This window comes from Phyllostomus hastatus, unplaced genomic scaffold (assembly GCF_019186645.2).
Source record: "Phyllostomus hastatus isolate PE091 unplaced genomic scaffold, TTU_PhHast_1.1 phas_contig_86, whole genome shotgun sequence".
Lineage (NCBI taxonomy): Eukaryota > Metazoa > Chordata > Mammalia > Chiroptera > Phyllostomidae > Phyllostomus > Phyllostomus hastatus.
The window spans coordinates 75,888,125-75,906,859 of record NW_025333977.1 but is presented as its reverse complement, the minus strand read 5'-3'; the positions used below and the strand labels follow the sequence as shown (position 1 = coordinate 75,906,859).

General features: G+C 34.8%; 1 protein-coding gene across 17 annotated transcripts in view; it reads right to left on the bottom strand.

The window, feature by feature from the left end:
- Positions 1-18,735, bottom strand: part of BBX (BBX high mobility group box domain containing) — a 267,802-nt gene that overhangs the window by 210,255 nt on the left and 38,812 nt on the right. The window contains exon 1 of one of the 17 annotated variants that reach the window (XM_045850887.1): positions 8,562-8,581. The exons of the other annotated variants lie outside the window; for them this stretch is intronic. The gene's annotated coding sequence lies outside the window, so the exon portion shown is untranslated. Of the gene's footprint in view, positions 1-8,561; positions 8,582-18,735 lie in introns of those variants that run through there. 17 annotated transcript variants of the gene reach the window in all.

Genomic DNA, 18,735 nt, shown 5'->3' with positions numbered 1-18,735 from the left:
AGTAATTACTTAGTTAATTAACATCTAGTGTGTACCAAGCACTGCTGTGAGCACTGGGATAGAAAGAAGAATAAAACAGACAAGATTCTACTGTTACAAAAAGAAGATAAACAAGTAAAAAGTGCAAAAATAATTTGTCAGTAACATGTATTATGAAAACAAGGTGATTTCTGTACTATTTCTGGTAGGCTTCCTGACAATTTGGTGTAAAACTGAATTACAGAAGGCAAGGATTCCATGTATGTCTAAAACCTAACACATCACAGGTACTTCAGTGATCAATATATTAATGCACGTATAAATGAAGATGGATGAACAGAAGGATGCAAGAATGAATGAATGAAGAAACAAACAACTGCTTCCACTGTGACTAAACCATTTCATCTGTACATTTTGCTTCCCCCAACTAGGTTTTTCCCCCAACTAAATTGAGGCTCAAGAGCCTAGAGCCTACAAATCAATGTTGGTCTGGCCTGCTCAGCAAAGGTGAAAATGAGTCCATGTGATTTTAGGTAGGGCAGGCACCTCCAGTTAAGAAATGACCTCCCCCGCCCACTATTTCCTATTCTCTTACCCAATGCCAAGTTCCCATATTCATGTACCCTGCCTGGATGCTGCATCTGCCCCTTGTTCTTGAGGACAAGGTCCCACAATTTAATAACTAACAGTAGATAGCAAATAGAAAAACTTTACATTCTTAACTAATTCTTTAGGAATTGTGAGACTAGCAATCTGTATTTCAGATTACTTATAATTACAAGATCCAAATCATTCCAATATTTGACTAAATTCTCAAAAGCTTACCAAAAATAATTTGATTTTTCTTTAAAAATGTTAAACGTTTTCAAATATTTAGAAGTAATGGTGGAATATATTTTTAAATAAAGCAAGATAAAATGTCAAAACCTTCAACAGTATGAAATCATTTGCTTATATCATTGGCCACAATAATCACAGACCATAATAATTAAGGATACTGTTTCTCAAACTTACTTATCCTTGACAACAAAAATAAATCCACAAACAATTCTGTGGACTCCAGTCTAAGGGACATGATCTTAAACATTTGCTTTTAGTATACATTGAATTGTCATATCATAAGCATACATATAAACTTTAACACAAATATCTAATAGTGATGCTCAGTCATAAGTTAATTAATTGGGCCACCCTGAAAATACAGTTTTCTTCTTTTATTTATCAGCTAAAGGAAACATGAAAAATTATGCCCTGGCTGGTGTGGCTCAGTGGATTGAGTGCTGGCCTGCAAACCAAAGGGTTGTCAGTTTGATTCCCAGTCAGGGCACATGCCTGGGTTGCAGGCCAGGTCCCCGGTGGGGAGCATGTGAGAGGCAACCACACAATGATGTTTCTCTCCCTCTCTTTCTCTGTCCCTTCCCTGCTGTCTAAAAATAAATAAATAAAATCTTTTAAAAAATTGTTATGTTCTCATTCGGAACTAGCTAACTACTGAGAATATGTCCATTACTTGAACTTGATTCAAGTGTAAGAAACCCAGATCTTAAAAAGCATAAGTAGGGTATCTCTCAAGAAATGAATCTGTGTGCATTTGTGGTATGGGCATATATATGTACAACAAACTAAGTATTTTAATTAATGTTCATTCCTGATTAACAATCAAGTGCTAGTGATTGTTAAAAATTTTTAATCTTAAATTTCTCTGCCTATTAGTCACAACTCTCTAATGCACAAATAATAATATATAAATAAACATTTTCAAATAGCAGATGAGTACTATTTAAAAATAACCACATGGAGGAATTATCATGGTCAAATAATTATCCTTTTATTAACTTCTCATTTTGTATTGGGTTTCTTAAAATAAGAATATTTGTTTAACATTATAGTTATATAAAAGAGCATCAGAAAATATATCTTTTTCTGATATATCTGAAACTGTACCTTTTATTGTTTTCACAAAAAAATGCCCAAAACTATAAAGTGTGACCCTAACCAATAAAATTGCTGATTGAAATATGAAGATACAGGAACCTCTTAGCTTAGGGATTCCTGACCTTCTTTGTGAAGTAAATATAATATAACCCAACATCTTGTTTTATTGCACCTTCCTACTATGTTTAATTACATAATTAAAATAAGTTCACTTTCTAGTTACCCAGGGAATCATATATATATATATATAACAGAAGTTTCCTGTCCTGGAAATATTTCTCGTATTATTTCAAGTGGCTCATACCAATTTAGGATCACAAAAAATTACATATTTTGATAAAACATTTTCCAAAGAAAATAAAGAATCATAGAAAAAGAAACAGGATTGTACTTTTGCTGTACTGAGTTAGCTAAAAGCCCCATAATTGGAAAAGAAAGGCTTTATAAACACCATAACTATAACAAATGTAATAATTCAAAGACTTTTTTATTTGTACTAGTTTTCATATATATAGTACTGACCTTTTGAGAAATTAAGCTTTTTCCTTCCACTTGGACATAAAAATATATCCTACTTATCTCAGCATAAATCAGCTCCCAATTCCATCTCCAGGTACCACCCTATCTGTCTTACCCCTTTCCAAGTAAAATTTTTTAAAACATTTGTCAACAGCAACTATAACCTTTTTCTCTCTCTTACTTGCTCCTCGCACCACTATTACACAGGCTCTCACCCCCTCCTTTTCTCTGAACCACTGCTACATGCAGCAGTGGGTTTACAAACTCACCTTACAGTCTCCTCATTTGAGTTACTGACTTGACATTCTCCTGGTTTTCCTCTTGCCTGCCTGGCCAGTCCCCAAGTCCTATCTATACTGATTGATGCTACTCCACCTGTCCCTCCCTCTAGGCCCTCTTCCTATACTCTGGGCATTTTTGTCTCCCAAAGTCCTACAAATTAAGATTTCAACTGAAACATCACATCCTCAACGAAGCCTGCCCCGCTCCTGCAGGTTTCGTCAGTGCCTCACTTACAATTTTATTTCTACTTCTTTTTTCCGCTTTTAAGTATTTATGATAATCTGAATTAAAATAATTGCATTAGTAAATATTTGATGTCAATTGCCCTCATTAGAATATAAGGTTAGGGGCTGTTATCCCTGGTGCCCAGCATATAGCTTTCTATACATGAACATTTGTCTGGCCAGGTCAGTTGGTTAGAGCATCATTCTGAAACACCAAGGTTGTGATACAACAAGGTTGGAGGTTCAATCCCTGGCCAGGGCACATACAAGAATTAACCAATGAATGCATAAATGAAACAACAAACTGATGCCTCTCTCTCTCTCTAAAATAAATTTTTAAAAATATGTTCATATACATAAATATTTGATGCAAGGAACGGAGGGGAAGGGAAGGAGGAATGAGTTTCACAAACTAAACTGATAACTATTATCTTGGTTTCTAAAAATATAAAACTAAAGAAGAAATAATATCATATGAATAGTTTGATTCAGATGTTAAAAAAACAAACCAACCATGAACTTAGCTAAAGTTTAGAAGAACTAATAATACTAGAGATTATACATAAAATTTAAGGTACAATTATCCTGAAGACTGAAATGACTAGCACTTAAAAAAACACAAAAGACCAACATATAAAAAAAAAAGGTTCCAGAAATCAAAACTGAAGACTGGTTTCACAGAATCATTCATCTGCTCAGGAGTAGCAGAAATAAGGTTATAACAAAGAAAACCATAAACATATTAAAATAAATATTTCTTAAATCTGAATAAACATTTTAAACCTATTCTTCATGACTCAATTTGCTCTTAAAATTAAATGATAAATAAAGCATTAATTACTCCAAAAGTCTAGCATCCTGTGCTATTGGTAATAAGGTGTAAATCATTAATGCTTTGTTTCCTCATTTATAAAATAAGCAGTTGAGTAGCTGATCTTTGAGGTCCTTCCCAACACTTCCGAAAATTTAAGTTATACCATGTAACCTAACACAGTAACATCCCAGTTAGCCAGGAAGTCTGTTTCTGAGACTTTTAACTATTCAAAATACAAAAGTTTAGGAGCCTGAAAAACATTAAAAGTCTTCTGAATTTGTTTTTATTAACACCTAACAAGTCCCACATATTTAAGGCAGGCCTTAAGCTTCACAACATGTTGACCATAGTTCTTATTCTGATCGCTGTTCTTATAATGATCACTTCATTATTTAGCAGAAAATCATATTAACTATGCAAGTACAGCCTTGAGATGAGTCAAAAGCGGGGCAGGATGAGAGAAGCGAATAGCAGAAAAGATTAAAGCACAGATCATTCTCTGAAGAACAGCAAGGAAGAGCATTAATAGTGAAGCAAAGAGCACAACATACTTATATCACTTTATTAATCCTAACAGCAGTAATAATTTTGAATTATCAAAGAAAAAGTAAATTATGTTTGTTAAATTCTATTTAGTAAGTCAGGAAAATATATCATTGAAAAGTTTGTAATTTAAACTTAAATTTTTTTTCAAGTTAAAAGCTGTTAAAAAAAAAAAAGCCCAAAAGGTTCCAGAACTTTACAGCTCACAAGTGTTATACTTTAACTGGTACATTACAGCCCCAGCAATACAACATTAGCACAGTAAGTACTACCTTAGTTATATGCCAAAAGCTTTAAGGAAGAAAAAATACTAGTAAGGCAGTAACACATACTACTAATAATAGTAACATACTATTATTTACACACTAGTAAATATTTACAAATTAGTAAACAAAGAACTGGTCTCTAGTTACAATTAAAAACAAACAAGAACACAAATGAAAACTGGGAGAAGAGACTCTTCTTTGCTGAAATTTACATCTGGAAGCTGTCCCAAAATTAGCATTAATTGTTTGGCACCTGGGTGACTCTGGGTTTTCAAAGATGGCTACTTAACTGGCAGACTAAGACACTTTCAACCACAGAGACAATTTCAATACTTTTAAAAAATCTTAGTTTTATAAACATTGCCTGGATACTGGGATACAAAACAGAGAGGTGAAAGGGATCAAAAGTTACAAACTTCAGGGGGGAGAGGGGCTGAGGGGGGAAATGTGTAAAAAAAGTTTCCACATATGCCATGCATGCTGAAAATTGTTAAAGTAAAAACTGCACAAGTTTTTGCCAAATGTTTTCAAAAGCATAAAACAATTCTGCAAAATATTTTCTGCCTATAGAATGTACTTAAAAACATTTCTACCAGGTTAGTGTAAATATTTTATTAAATAGAAAGTTTGCCAAAATATCTGATACCCTAACAAGCCAAGAAATAACTGCTTATGACTAAATCCTTTCAATATAGCTTTTTAAAAGTTAGATTTTTAAAAAGGCTCATATATATATACACATACATATACATACATTGTATTAAGTAAACATTATTTTAAAAACATGTTTTATAAATATGCCACTATATATAAAATAATGCTATCTACAAATTGATAGAATCTAAATTCTATTTTAAAAAATTTAATAGTAGTAATGATATACGTCTTTTCAAAAAATATACAAGTGTTGCAGGTTCAATTCCCAGTCAGGGCACATGCCTGGGTTGCAGGCCATGGCCCCCAGCAACCGCACATTGATGTTTCTCTCTGTCTCTCTTTCTCCCTCTCTTCCCTCTCTGAAAATAAATAAATAAAAAGAATTAAAAAATATATCTATCATACAATTACCCCTTAGAGGACATAGTACATGACTGAGAATTAATTATTCTATAAATTCTGTCCTGTTGCTGATATATTTTATTCTTTATGTATAACTCAAATAAGTTTTCTTATTGGTAAATTCCTATTTGCAAAGAATATAGTCAACTCAAGAATACTAAATACTGAGGATGTGGGCAAGTTATGAAGACTGAACAACATCAGCTCAGGCCTATAACAGACACCAATTAGCGAAACAATGATTATAATTTGGTATATAAACCCATTCTCCAAGTTACTTTTTACAAATCTTGGCTTCCTTCCACAATTATTACCTGTCTAGTTATGAAAAGCACTGTTAGGCCCTGCAAGATAGAAAAGTGAAGAATATGACCCTTTCACTTCAAACTTGTTAGGAGCAGGGCACAATATAGGATTACAGAATTGGAATTCCTGAGTTTGGGAATCCTGAAAGAGATTGGCCTGTACCACCAAAAAATCCCCCCCAAACAAAAGCCAAACAAATAAACAACCAAAATTCCTTCAACAGAATTGGGGAAAAGACTATTCCTTTCCTAGGATTCAAGAAAAAGGTCTTAAATTTCTTTTATCCAGCCCATACTTCAGAACTGCAGTGTGATTACTCTATAAAAGCTCAATAAGTGAAAGGAAGATATTTTAAAGCAAAACCAGCAGTTTCTATAAAAAATTAGAAGTTTAATTTAAATTTGCCCCTAAATACAGATTGTTCTTTATGTAAAACTCATTCAAAATTCTCTTACGAATAACAATGAAAAAGGTTAGCCTCAGACCAGGTGTAAGGTAGACTATAGCTCTTTCATACTTAAAACTTTTATTTTCATAATTAAAGAAGACTAAAATCATGAACTTTAGTATCTCATAAAAAATAGTGCCATTTTATGTTTCTAAACCACAGCATTTTTTTTCCTGATAGCATACTATATTTCAGTCACATTTTTGGTAAATAGTTACCTATTAAGAATGCAATGAAAGTTTAATGTGACCAACATCAAAAGGCAATGTTCCTTTATTAATCGAATCCCACATGAATATCTCACTTTTGAATCTTCAGTAAAATAAAACAAATTGTTAACATATATTATCACATGAGCATACCCGTAGAAGATAACAATACTGAACATTCAAATAACTAGAATGATAACAATGTTAAAACATAATAATGAGAGTAATAAGAAAAAGATAACAATGAAAAATGTTTGGATTTAAGATTCATCTTCTGTCCAAAATGTTAGCAAAACAGAAGCAATGTCTTTAAAAATCAGATAAACAGCCAACATAAACTCCTGGTAAATTAAAGTTTTCATTTTTTCATTTTAAAGGAGGCATGATGCATAGAGGCTATTTTTATTATAGTAGTCTTTCATAATTTCCTATATCTGAAATTAAACTCTTTAACAGATATCAACTGGTTAAAATAAACTAGACAGAACTAACTGCCTATCTTAATGCCATAAGCAACTCAAATCTTTTACATAAAAGATTATTGGCTTTTTAATATCTGTTGTACTGATTTAAATGAGCTTCTCAAGTACAATCCAAAGTTACATGGGAGAAAAAAATCCTCTGTCATTAATATATAATTATATAATTAACAAAAGTATGCCAACTCATGTTCTTAAAATTAGATTTAAAAATTAATTCTATAGAAAATGATAGTAAAATTCAAAGACACTCAATCCACCATGGGTACTTTCTTAATGTCCCCACAGGACACGAAGAGCAAAGTACAGAAGTAAGACAGAGATGAAAAGGCAGAGCTACAGGCTGACATCTGACTACAAGTTAGCTTCGCAATCTGGGGAAGGCCAAATCATCTGTATGTAAAACCATGAGGATTAAACTCATTTAATTTCTTCTCTTTTCTCATAAAAAAAGGCACCCTCTACATAGGTTAAGTGTCTATGCAAAAAGAAGCATAAAGAAATCTGTTGAAATGGGAGGGACTGCAGAGCATCCATCAACATTTGTTTGAAAAGACCTGCCAGGCTCTCCGGAGTTACACATAAATAATGTGACCTTTCCAGATGGGACAATAAGGAGACAGATTAGACCCTTCAAGAGGTGATTCATCCTCGGACACATGGTGAGGGGGATCCACTATAAAGCCTGGACTGCCTGTTTGCTTAAGCGTCTGGGCAGCTCTTTTCATGGCCCTGTACCTAGCCAGTTAGTGTACAGCTCCTACTACCGTTCTCGGACAAATTCCTAAAGGCAGCTCCAGACTCAACCCTTCCAGACCAATTCTCCAACAACAGCACCTGCTTTTCTCCTCTTGTCTGAGCAGAGGACAAATCCCAGTGCAACATCCATCAGAGTGCCTACTCACCCCTTTCCAAGACTTATCATCTCACTCAGATTTTGAAGAAAACTCTTAAACATAAACAGTATAATGAAACAATGAAAAGTAGCTCACCTAGAGACGCGATTTTTCAACCTTTTTCATCTCATGGCACACATAAACTAATTACTAAAATTCTGCAGCACACCAAAAAAATTACTATACTTTTTTCCAATCTGACAAAAAAATAGGTATAATTTTGATTCATTCACACCAGACAGCTATTGTTGTATTGGCTGTCGTCATTTTTTACTTTGACAATCTAAGGGAAAAGGGCTCAGTGCCCCTGACTAAAGAGTCAGGTATTGCATGTTTTAAAAATTCTTGCAGCACACCAGTTGAAAATCGCAGCTCTACGGGGAACACAATGTGAAAGTGAGAAATGAGAATATATGCATTCTACATAAACAACTCTCAGCAGGTGTAATCCTTCTCCGCTTTCTCACTGGTCCATAAACTTGAGACTGCCCACATACTTAAGGGCTGGAGTATAAAATGAGAGGGCCCCCCAGGGTCCATAGAGTTACTCTACCAGCTACAAAATCTTTCTTAGTATCTCAAAAGCCTCAAGATTAACCCACCTATCAGGTAGCTGCCTCTGGCAAATGCCTCTTCCTCCCTTCCAAATCCACCTCTCCAGCATTTCACGGGATGGAGCAGTTGCCACAGCAGGTGACCAGCACACCCCCTCCATGACCCAGTGAGCAGAAGGGCTTCTCTCATCTGCTCATGGTGAGCCCCGAGGCTCCTTCCACCAGAGGAGGAAGCACCTCCGAGAGAGCCCAGTGTGCTGTGCTTCTCCCTCCTTCCTGCAGAGGGAGGCAGGCAGAGAAAGAGCCTGTGCTAGGGCCAAGAGCTCCTTTCTCTAGTCTAAGGAGACAGAGGGGAAAAGGAATCCACGGGAAGCCCCGTGCTTCTGGAAAATGAGAAAGGAGGCGAAAAAGCAGGTGCTCATGTTTTCAAAACATTGAAAAATTTTAACTTGGCCACTAGGAGGTTGGTTTTTTTAAATGTATACATAAAACCTGGTAAGAAACTGGTTTACAACAACTTTATCCACTGACAAATGAAGTTTAAACTCCAGCCTCTCTTCCAGAATCAAGTCGTGTCCCCACCGGCTAGAAGGCAGTGTGGTAAAATGTCCTCTCCTGAATGAATTTATATTCAAGTTGCTTTCCCTCTGTAGCTCCTCGCTGTTGCCTGGAAACAGGAAACCCTTCCCACCTACAAGCTTCCTGACTACTCCCCCTGTCTCCCTCTTACAGTGCTGTGAATGTACCTAGCCATGCTTCTAGGTACTATTATCTTAAAGGGCTGATTCTTTCAAATGAAGCAATGCAGGAATTTTGCCATTTGGCTCTTTAGGAAGAACATTCACCAGCCAAACAAATTAGTATTTAAAACTTGAATTACTTAGGCACCCTCCCAAAATACACTTTACCTAAAAGCACTTAAAATGATGAATGTTAAATACCAATTAATTAAAACATGCGTGTCAAACAAAAACAAAAGTTATCCTGAGTTATTTTACCCACTACTTTGCCTCAGTGGTATTTCTTTGAAAACCCGCTCTTGGACTAAGGGAGAACACCGTCTCTTTAATAGACAGAACCCCATGCTTGAATCATTAGTCACCTTGGTGCCCCCATAACCTCAACACCCACACCGTGGCCGTTGCTAAGCCCTTACAGAGTCTAGTTGCCTACTCTTCACTTCTCTGATCATCCCTGTCCACTCCTTTCGCTACCACTAAACTTTAGGCATAAATTAATTTTCATTTAAAATTACTGAGGCACCAAGAGCTACTGCTATTATTATCAATTACTTTGAGAATGCCATATGTCAAGAAGCATAAAAGCCATTTACATATTTTACTTTATTCCCTTCTATAGTCAATGAAGAGGTACTATTATTATCCCACTTTAAAGATAAGGAAACTGATTGAGAATGCTTAAGTAACTCGCCCGAAGTCATACACACAAAGTAAGCCTCAAAGTCCTCTCCTAAAGTAAGCCTCAAAGTCCTCTCCTACAAAGATAGAGGCAGAACATCTTATCTTCCAATCCTGCATTCTATTTCTACTAACTTTCCTCTTTGGAAATGTTTTGATAAATATAAAAACAAAATGTCCTTTTCGCTTCTTTGTTAGGCCAATCATGGCGTGCTTCACATTCATAGCAACAGTATCGCACACTAGTCCACATCCACCCTTTAGAGAGGAACAGGTGTGTTAGGGATCCTTTTCAGTATTTTAATTAACGGGATTTATGACAAAAGTTTTATGTGCCTTTCAGAAGATGCAGTAAAAAATAAATTTCCTGTTGTGATTAATGTTTACAAAGAGCTTTGGGAGAAAATAAAGTCCTAAGAAAAGTTTTGGTCAGTCTCTTGTAGCCAAAGCACAAGTCCCTAATGCCAAAACAAAATTCACAAGGTAAAAATAACTAACCAGATAGATAACAGGTCAATCCTTGGAATGTTGACTGGTACCTAAGGAATACTGAACATCAGATACTAAATTTCCCTCACAAATTTATTCAGCTTAGAATTTTTTCCTGGCAACATCCTCTTGTTCATAAATTGTCTTATAGTGTGGGCTTCAATATCCTTAAAATATACAAACAAGCTTAACTACATCTTAGATTCAAACAAACAAACAAACAAACAAGCAAACAAATAAAACAAAGAACTCTAAAACAAACCTGAAAACTAGAAATTGCCTCAAAGTTAGTGGATTGGTGAGGGCAATAAATTAACATTGTAAACTGTTATTGAGAATTTCCAAATAACATATTCTCTGGTTTTATAAAAAAGGTCAGTTACGGGTAGTGTTTTGATTTTTAATATGTTAAAGAAATCACTCCTCTTTGCGCCAACAAAATTATAAAAGAGCCATTTAGTTCTAAGCAAACACTACAGGCAGCACTGTGTTCCAGTTGTAGTGTTACAGTTTACCAGCCACTTAACTTTCGGCAGATCCCTCGTATTGCCTAAGCTTCAGTTTCCTCACATCTGCAAAGATAATGATGGCAACACTAACCATCTAAAGGTTATTCTGAAAATCAAATGAGACTATGGACAGGCTCTAAAAATATAAAGTCAGGTTTTCTGAACTATATATTCCTTGGTTCTCATCATATTTTAAACCATCAAATATGAAGGAAAGACTTGAAGTCAGCACTCCTATAATTTCTGGCATACATGCTTCATTTATCTACATTTAGAAATCTTGCTTTTCCATTTTTATTAAAACTTTGGAGATACATTACTCAGGGACAACATGCCTATTTAAATCAGACATAATTACCCAGTGGAATATGTACAATAACCAGTACCAAGCCAGCGATTATTAAAGATATGACTTTTACTTACAAAGTTTTTAGCCATGGAAATTGTATTTATCTAAAGCTAAAATCAAAAACCTAAGAGAAATGGGTAGATGAATCATGTTCCAATAAAAATTAGTATTATAACTAGCAGAGTCCTGTATACCACTGCTTCGAACTATAGATACCCATTCCCATCAGATGGTCGGTATGGGCAACACTGGTGGCAATTTTGACAGAAACTAAAATAGCTGTGAGATAGCAGGGATTTTTTTCCTAAATTAAAATCTATGCCACTTACTGTAAAACAGTCCTAAAATATCTTGTTAATCAGAAAAATGATAAAATCAAGCAAACCTTGGATAATTAAATGTCCATGAACACTGGCAGCAGAATGAGAGAAGAGTAAATAAACCTGAAATGATATTATTATTTTCTAAATTTATTATGGCTCATAATTTTATACACAACTAACTAGTCTATGCCTTCATAACATAGTAAGGAAGGAGAGAGGAAAAGGAAAGGAGGTCTGGGGGAGGGGTTGCTATCTTTACTTGAAAGTATATAATTAGACAATTAAAGAGAAGGAAAAATTCTTTATAAAAAACTGTATCATCAAGTTCATTGAAAAAGAATGTTTTTAAGTCTACATTATCCAAGTAATGGTCTTGATTTTGCCACTAGAATTTATAAGGGTAGAAACAATAATTAATTGCCAGTGCCTTTGTGGGTTTAGTTAATTCTTCGGTTCTAATACACCTTTCAACTATCCTCTGTTTTTAAGCCTGAGGCAATTTTATTATCGGTGGTCAGATACTTGGGGTGTTGAAATGTAACTGGACATTTGGACAATAGCAACTTACTTCAGTACCTCACTAACCCAAAAAGTCATTTGAGTTGTCTTACACCGCCCTCTACAGCCTTGATTCCTTCTGAAAAATAAATCTGTATTTTTGTAATATGGAAAGACAGCATAGAATAGGAGGTAAAGAGATACTCTTTGGCATTCGGTTTCATCTGTAAATCACATTAATAATGGTGACTTGAAAGCTGGATTTTCAAATATTGTTCCATACCTCTTGCCTATTTTTACTCATTAACGTCCCAATGAGGAATTTCCTTCAAGAATATTTAATCTTCATTAAACATTACTTATTTAATTCTTTTTGTTATGATTTAATCTATGTACATAATTGTGAAACACTGGGAAAAAAGATGGATTCATGTAGGTTAACTTGTGAATATGATCTTATTCCAATCATAATGGTGTAAGATTGAGTATAATATTTTCATTGTTTTTACTGGGTTACTATTTATACTTAACAGGATAATATTAAAAATTAGTATGAGTTTCAAAGATACCTAAAATTTTTAAATAAGCCAGAAAGCATCTGTTGGTGCACTGGTAGTAAATTAAAGGCACTGACGTCTTTGAGATCAAAATAAACAGGGTGGCTCCTTTAACAACAACATGGAATAAAATTTGTTTGGTGTTTTATACTCGCTATATAGCAGAAGTAAGTCAGTATTTTTCCTGAAAAGGTTAGCTTTCCTAGTCATACTTCAATAACTACATTAATCTTTCATTTGAATGGTTGATGATTTAAAATGTTACTTTTTAAAATGAGTCTGTTTACACATTTGTATATTAAACAATGAAATAATTATATCATATTCATGGTAATTCTAACTCTTTTAAAAAAGAATCTGAAAACATACTAATGATCAGAAGGTTGTGAAGAAAGAAGTTAACACATTGAGAGTTTACTTGTAATTATAAAACATTTAGACACAAAGACCAACTAACATGCAATTATTTTTAACACATGACAATTTCAGGCATTTTTGGCTTCCTGAAAACTAACAATGGGCTATCCTGGTAAAATAGCCCTTTCATGGACACCAACTGTCTTAAGACAATGTATTAAATGAGTTTTAAATTTTTGTTCTTAGTTTTTAAAATGAATGACTGTCACAAAACCTTTCGCTAGAAATTTCTGAGAAGGAAGGACCTTCTAAATATTGCAGTTTGAAAGAGTTCAGGACACACAGACTTTTGGATGTAGCCACCAGCACATAATAGTTCTGTTCAGGAATAACTGTACCATCCTAAGTGCCTTAAAGAAAGTAGTGTTCTTTCTGGGCAGTATCTTCAATCTCTTAGTCCAGTTATGATATAATTTCCTGTAACTTTTATTTACCCTTTCATATCACTTTGATAAATGATTTTCTCACAAAATAAGTACATTATCTTTTCAGAAAGAGTAAATGCCCTGCACAGTCAATGGTATAAGGAAAGAACCTGAACCAATGATGTCTAGCTTAACTAACAAATCCCAATGAGTGGACTGACTATTGTGTGTGAGCACACACACATATGTGTACATGCACACACATGCAGGGACCAAACACTGGTCAGAAAAATGAGGACAGAACAGAAATCACTTGACATAAGAAACAGTCAGAGGTAGACCAAACACACCTCTCTGGTAAATAGTGTTCACTGGCTACGTGTGGGAAGCCAGTAGGAGAGCCATGGGTCAAGGACCTGCTTCTGCAAAGAATTTCAACAACTAGAGAGACATGATCAGTTGCTTCCAGGAGAATAAGATATCAAAACACTACCAAGAATACTTTCTTAGTGTTATTGTAAAGGAATTGTTGAATTAAATGACATAACATTTTATGAGTAAAATGGCTTAGTATAGTTCTTGGTATTGTGTCTAATAAGTTATGGAATTTCATCCTTACAACAACGTAGCAGAGTGACATTTTTATCACAACTTGGCTAGAAAATGCTTAAACAGAGGAAATCAAGTAACAGCCATAACATGGTTAAGCAATAGTAAGACAAGATCTGAACACAGGTCTGTGTGATTGTTGGAATCTATGTGCTTGTGTCAGACATGTAGTTTATACATATTTCAAAATCACTGGATGTATGTAAAAAGAATCCAGAATCCTGTAAATTAAACTTTGGAAAGCTTAGAAATGAAAAATGTATATCTTGAACTAAAAGACAATAGTAGGACGCCACTAAAAGAATACTGATGAATTAGTAAGCTCTAACCTGAGCCAAAGATTTCTCCAGAAAAAAAAGATAAATTATGAAAAATGTAAAAAAAGGGAAGTTATGATTATGAGACACAGAGTCAGAGAGGATAGATCTGTTTTCCATCTACTTATTAGCAATTCTAAGAGGCAAGAGTAGAAAGAACGAGGGAGAGGTAATATCTAGAACAGTGTATTTGAGAATCTGACATAATTGAACATGATTCCAAAGGCATAAAACCTCATTAAAAGGAGCCAATGAGTGCCAATTGGGATAAATTAAAAACAAAACATGTGGACATATCAGAGAGAATTTTTTTATTCTTATTGAATTTATTGAGGTAACATTGGTTAATAAAATTATATAGGTTTCAAGTGTACAATTCCATAATACATCATCTGTATACTGTATTGTGTCTTCACCACCCAAAGTCAAGTCTCCACTATCATTAACCCCTGCCCCTTTACCCTCTTCTACCTGTTTCCACTCCTCTTTTCCTCTGGTCATCACCATTCTGTTCCCTGTACCTACGATGGGGGGGACCCAAAAAAACTGGAATTATCGTTTGGAGGGTGGCCCCTTATACTATAAGCTCCCTTACTAAGAGTTCTAGGAACCCATCTGTATCAGGGTAGCAGCTGGCATTGTTGTGAGAAGGTACATTTGGCTTCAGTGATTCTTTTTTGAAGACAACACTTATGCCCATTTCATGATGGGTGATGTACGAGCACACCTGCCCACACAACGCCGAGTGTTCAGCAGTTTTTCACCAAAAACAGCATGACTCCCATGCCCCACCCTCCCTATTCACCCGATCTCGCCCCAAGTGACCTTTTTTTTTGTCTCCCCCCACCATGAAAAAAAATCCTCAAAGGGCAATGTCTTGCTGATGTGGAAGAGGTGAAACTAAAAATGACAGAAGCACTAAAAGGTATCAAAATCGACAAGTTCAAAAACTGTTTTGAAAAGTGGGAAAACCTTCTCAATAGGTGTATTATATCAAATGGACAGTACTTTGAAGTTGACTGAAGTTTAACTATGTCAGAATAAATACACAATCTTTTATAAATAAAATTGGGGTCTTTGGGGGTCCCTCCTTCTACAAGTCTATTTCTATTTTGTCTGTTTGTTTTGTTCATTAGATTCCACATATTCATAAAATCATACGTTATTTGGGGAAATTTTGAGTAATGCGGATAAACCAAAAATCTTCAAAATATAAGGAAAAAAGAGAGGAGATCAGTCATAAAAGGGACAACAAACTTTCACTTTCAACAATAATGAAAGGAGAAATTTCTGTCTTTATCTACCTATGAGGCTCAAGTGGCAGAATGGAGGAAAAATAAAGCACACCCAAATGCTCTTGTTTAGAAAGAAGGTTTAAGCTGTCAGAAAAGCATTTTAAAATATGTATGTTAAAAATGTTTTGTGGGGTTGAGAAAATTGGGTGAAATTGGTCAAAAGGTACAAACTTCCAGTTATAAGATAAATAAGTAGTGGGAATCTAACACATGGCATGATGACTAGAGCTAACGCTGCTGTATGGTATATCTGAAACTGGTAAGAGAGTAAATCCTAAAAGTTCTCATCACAAGGAGAAAAATGTATTTTTGTATCTACATGAGAAGATGGATGTGAACTAAACCTGTGGTAATAATTTCACAAAATATGCAAGTAAAGTCATGATATGCCATAAACCTTAAACTTATACGGTGCTGTGTGTCAATTATATTTCAATAAGACTGAAAGAAAAAGTAAATAAAAGTAACCACAAAATAGAAAAAGAATGTATGCTATTCAAACCCACAGAGCAAACAAAGAATAAAACAAAGAAAATTTGATCATTCCAACAAAAGTCTAGAAAATTAAAATGAAGAGATAGTAAAAAAAAAATAGCAGATTTAAGTCACAATAAATATAAACACACCATATCTCTGAATGTAAATATTCAGAGACATGTTCAGGCTAAATTTTTAAAAAAAGTAAAATCTAGTTATGTGAATATCCATAAAAGATAAACCTAAAAGAAAATGACAGGCAAAGATGTAAAGTTCAGAGATGTGAAACTACACAGCAGACAAATGGAAAGAGACAGTGTGTATGGCAACAGTGACAAGAGACAAAAAAGAAGTCATGGAGAAAATTATTAAAAGAGATAAAACTACACTTACATTTTCAAGAAGAATATCTTCCAAGAGTGAACAGCAATCACACACTAATCCACAGATAAGCTAGAACAACTGGTTCCCCTTCATGTGGGCAAGTGAGGGGCTGGGAGGGGGTAAAGAGATACATCTCTACCTCACAACATTAACAATAAATTGCACATAGATTCTTTTTAAGGCTTAAACATGACAATCAAATGGATATATGTATGAGAAAATATACAAGGGTGCATACCACTGACACTGAGGTAGGAAAGGCCTTTAACAAAGTACAGAAAGAAAAAGCAAGATAAAAATGGCTAAAGATTGATAAAGTTGACTACATAATAACTGATAAAGTTGAGTACATAAAAACTGACAATGTCCCCATGAGAAATGACACTATAAACAAAGTTCAAAAATAAACTGAAGAAGATTTGCCATGTATACTAATATATATTAGATAAAGGAATAATATATAAACTACATGTGTAAAGCTCATTCCCAAAAAAAACATACCAAGAAAAGCCTGATGGCAAAATGGGCAAAGGATAAACAGTTGGCACTCCATATCCTCAGGTTCCACATCCAACCAACCACAGAGTGAAAATATTCAGGAAAAAAAAAATGTCACTTTGCTGCCAGCACGTACTGTGTAGTTAGGCTTATGATAGTTGTATCTGTACTGAACATGTACAGACTTTTTTCCTTTTTCTTGTCATTATTCCCTACACAATACAGAATAACAAGAATTTTCATTGTATTAGGTATTATAAGTAATCTAGAAAAGATTTAAAGTATGCAGGAGGATATGCATACGTTATATGCAAATACTACACCATTTTATAAAATGGACTTGAACATCCGTGGATTTTAGTATGCATGGGAGTCCTGGAATCAATCCCCCACTGACTCCAAGGGGGAACTGTATAAGCAGTTAATTTTTCTTAAGTAATTGACTAATCAACAGATGAAAGTATGCTCTACTTGATAGAAAATTCAAATTCAAACAAGATGTCATTTTCATACCTCAAACTGGAAAAAAATTGAAGTTTAATATTGATTTTGGTAAAGGTGCAGAAAATGCTTCTTTTGTCAAAAAATACGTATGTATATGTAAGTAAATGCATAGAAAGGGTTCTGAAAAATACATAACTGATAAAGTAGCTAATTTAGGGAAGTTTGTAGAGTGGGTAGCAAAACATTATGATTGGGAATAAAGCCAAAAGGAATTTTTTATCTTTTATTCATTCAGAATTCACTCACAAACATTTACTTAGTGTTTCATGGATGCCGGGCCCTGTCACAGCACTGGACACGTGGAGCACACAAAACACACACAAAACACAGAGCCTGTCTCCCAGAAGCTGCCCTTCTGGAAAGGCAGAGGCAGGCTCTAAACATATAAGCCAGCAAGTAATTAAAATATGTTTTATTATAAATTAAAGGAACTTCAGAAATTAGTAGTACTAGGAAAAATAAAACAGAATTATATTTATTCTGGAATGTGTTGATCTTCGACAAAAATGTATTCACATATTACCTGAGAAATAGAAACATTAATTTTCAAAACTTTATAAAGGTTTATTTTCTACGTAATAGTATGCATTTAGGGAATTTATGCATATAATAAATATTTAACCATCCGAAATGCCTGGATAAATATTCCTAAAAGGCCAAACCCAGCGATGACTTTTTTGTATCTATATGAGATGTTTTATTAATAAACGGGGGTCTAACAAAAGGAATGCAGACTCGTGGTGAGATATCTGCACACCCACCGAGGCCCCGAGTGGAGGGCAGCACACTGTGTCTGTGCCTCAAACAGAGCCAAAAGCCACACTAAGCTTCAAATGGGTCTTGAGAGAAAGGCAGAGAAGGATCCCTGAGGTGACCCTCGGGCCCTGACTGGCCAAAGGGGGCTATATGTAGAGTCTCTCCATTAAAAATCTGCCACTTTTCCCCTTCCTCCTATCCTCCCCCTCCATAAAAACACACTGTTGCCCCCAGCTACTTCCATACAACAGGGAGGAGTCCTGCAGAGCCCAAGGCTGTGGGATGGACAAGACTACTAAACCATAGAACCTTACTGTGAACAATGAAATAACTTTCAGGCTTTCAAGTAAAAAAATAGATGTGTTTGTCTGCAGAATACCACACATAAAACTTTCTCTCATATTTTGGAGGGAAAAAGAAGAAGACCTCTGGCTCCTGTAGTCTTGTGGCTCATTTG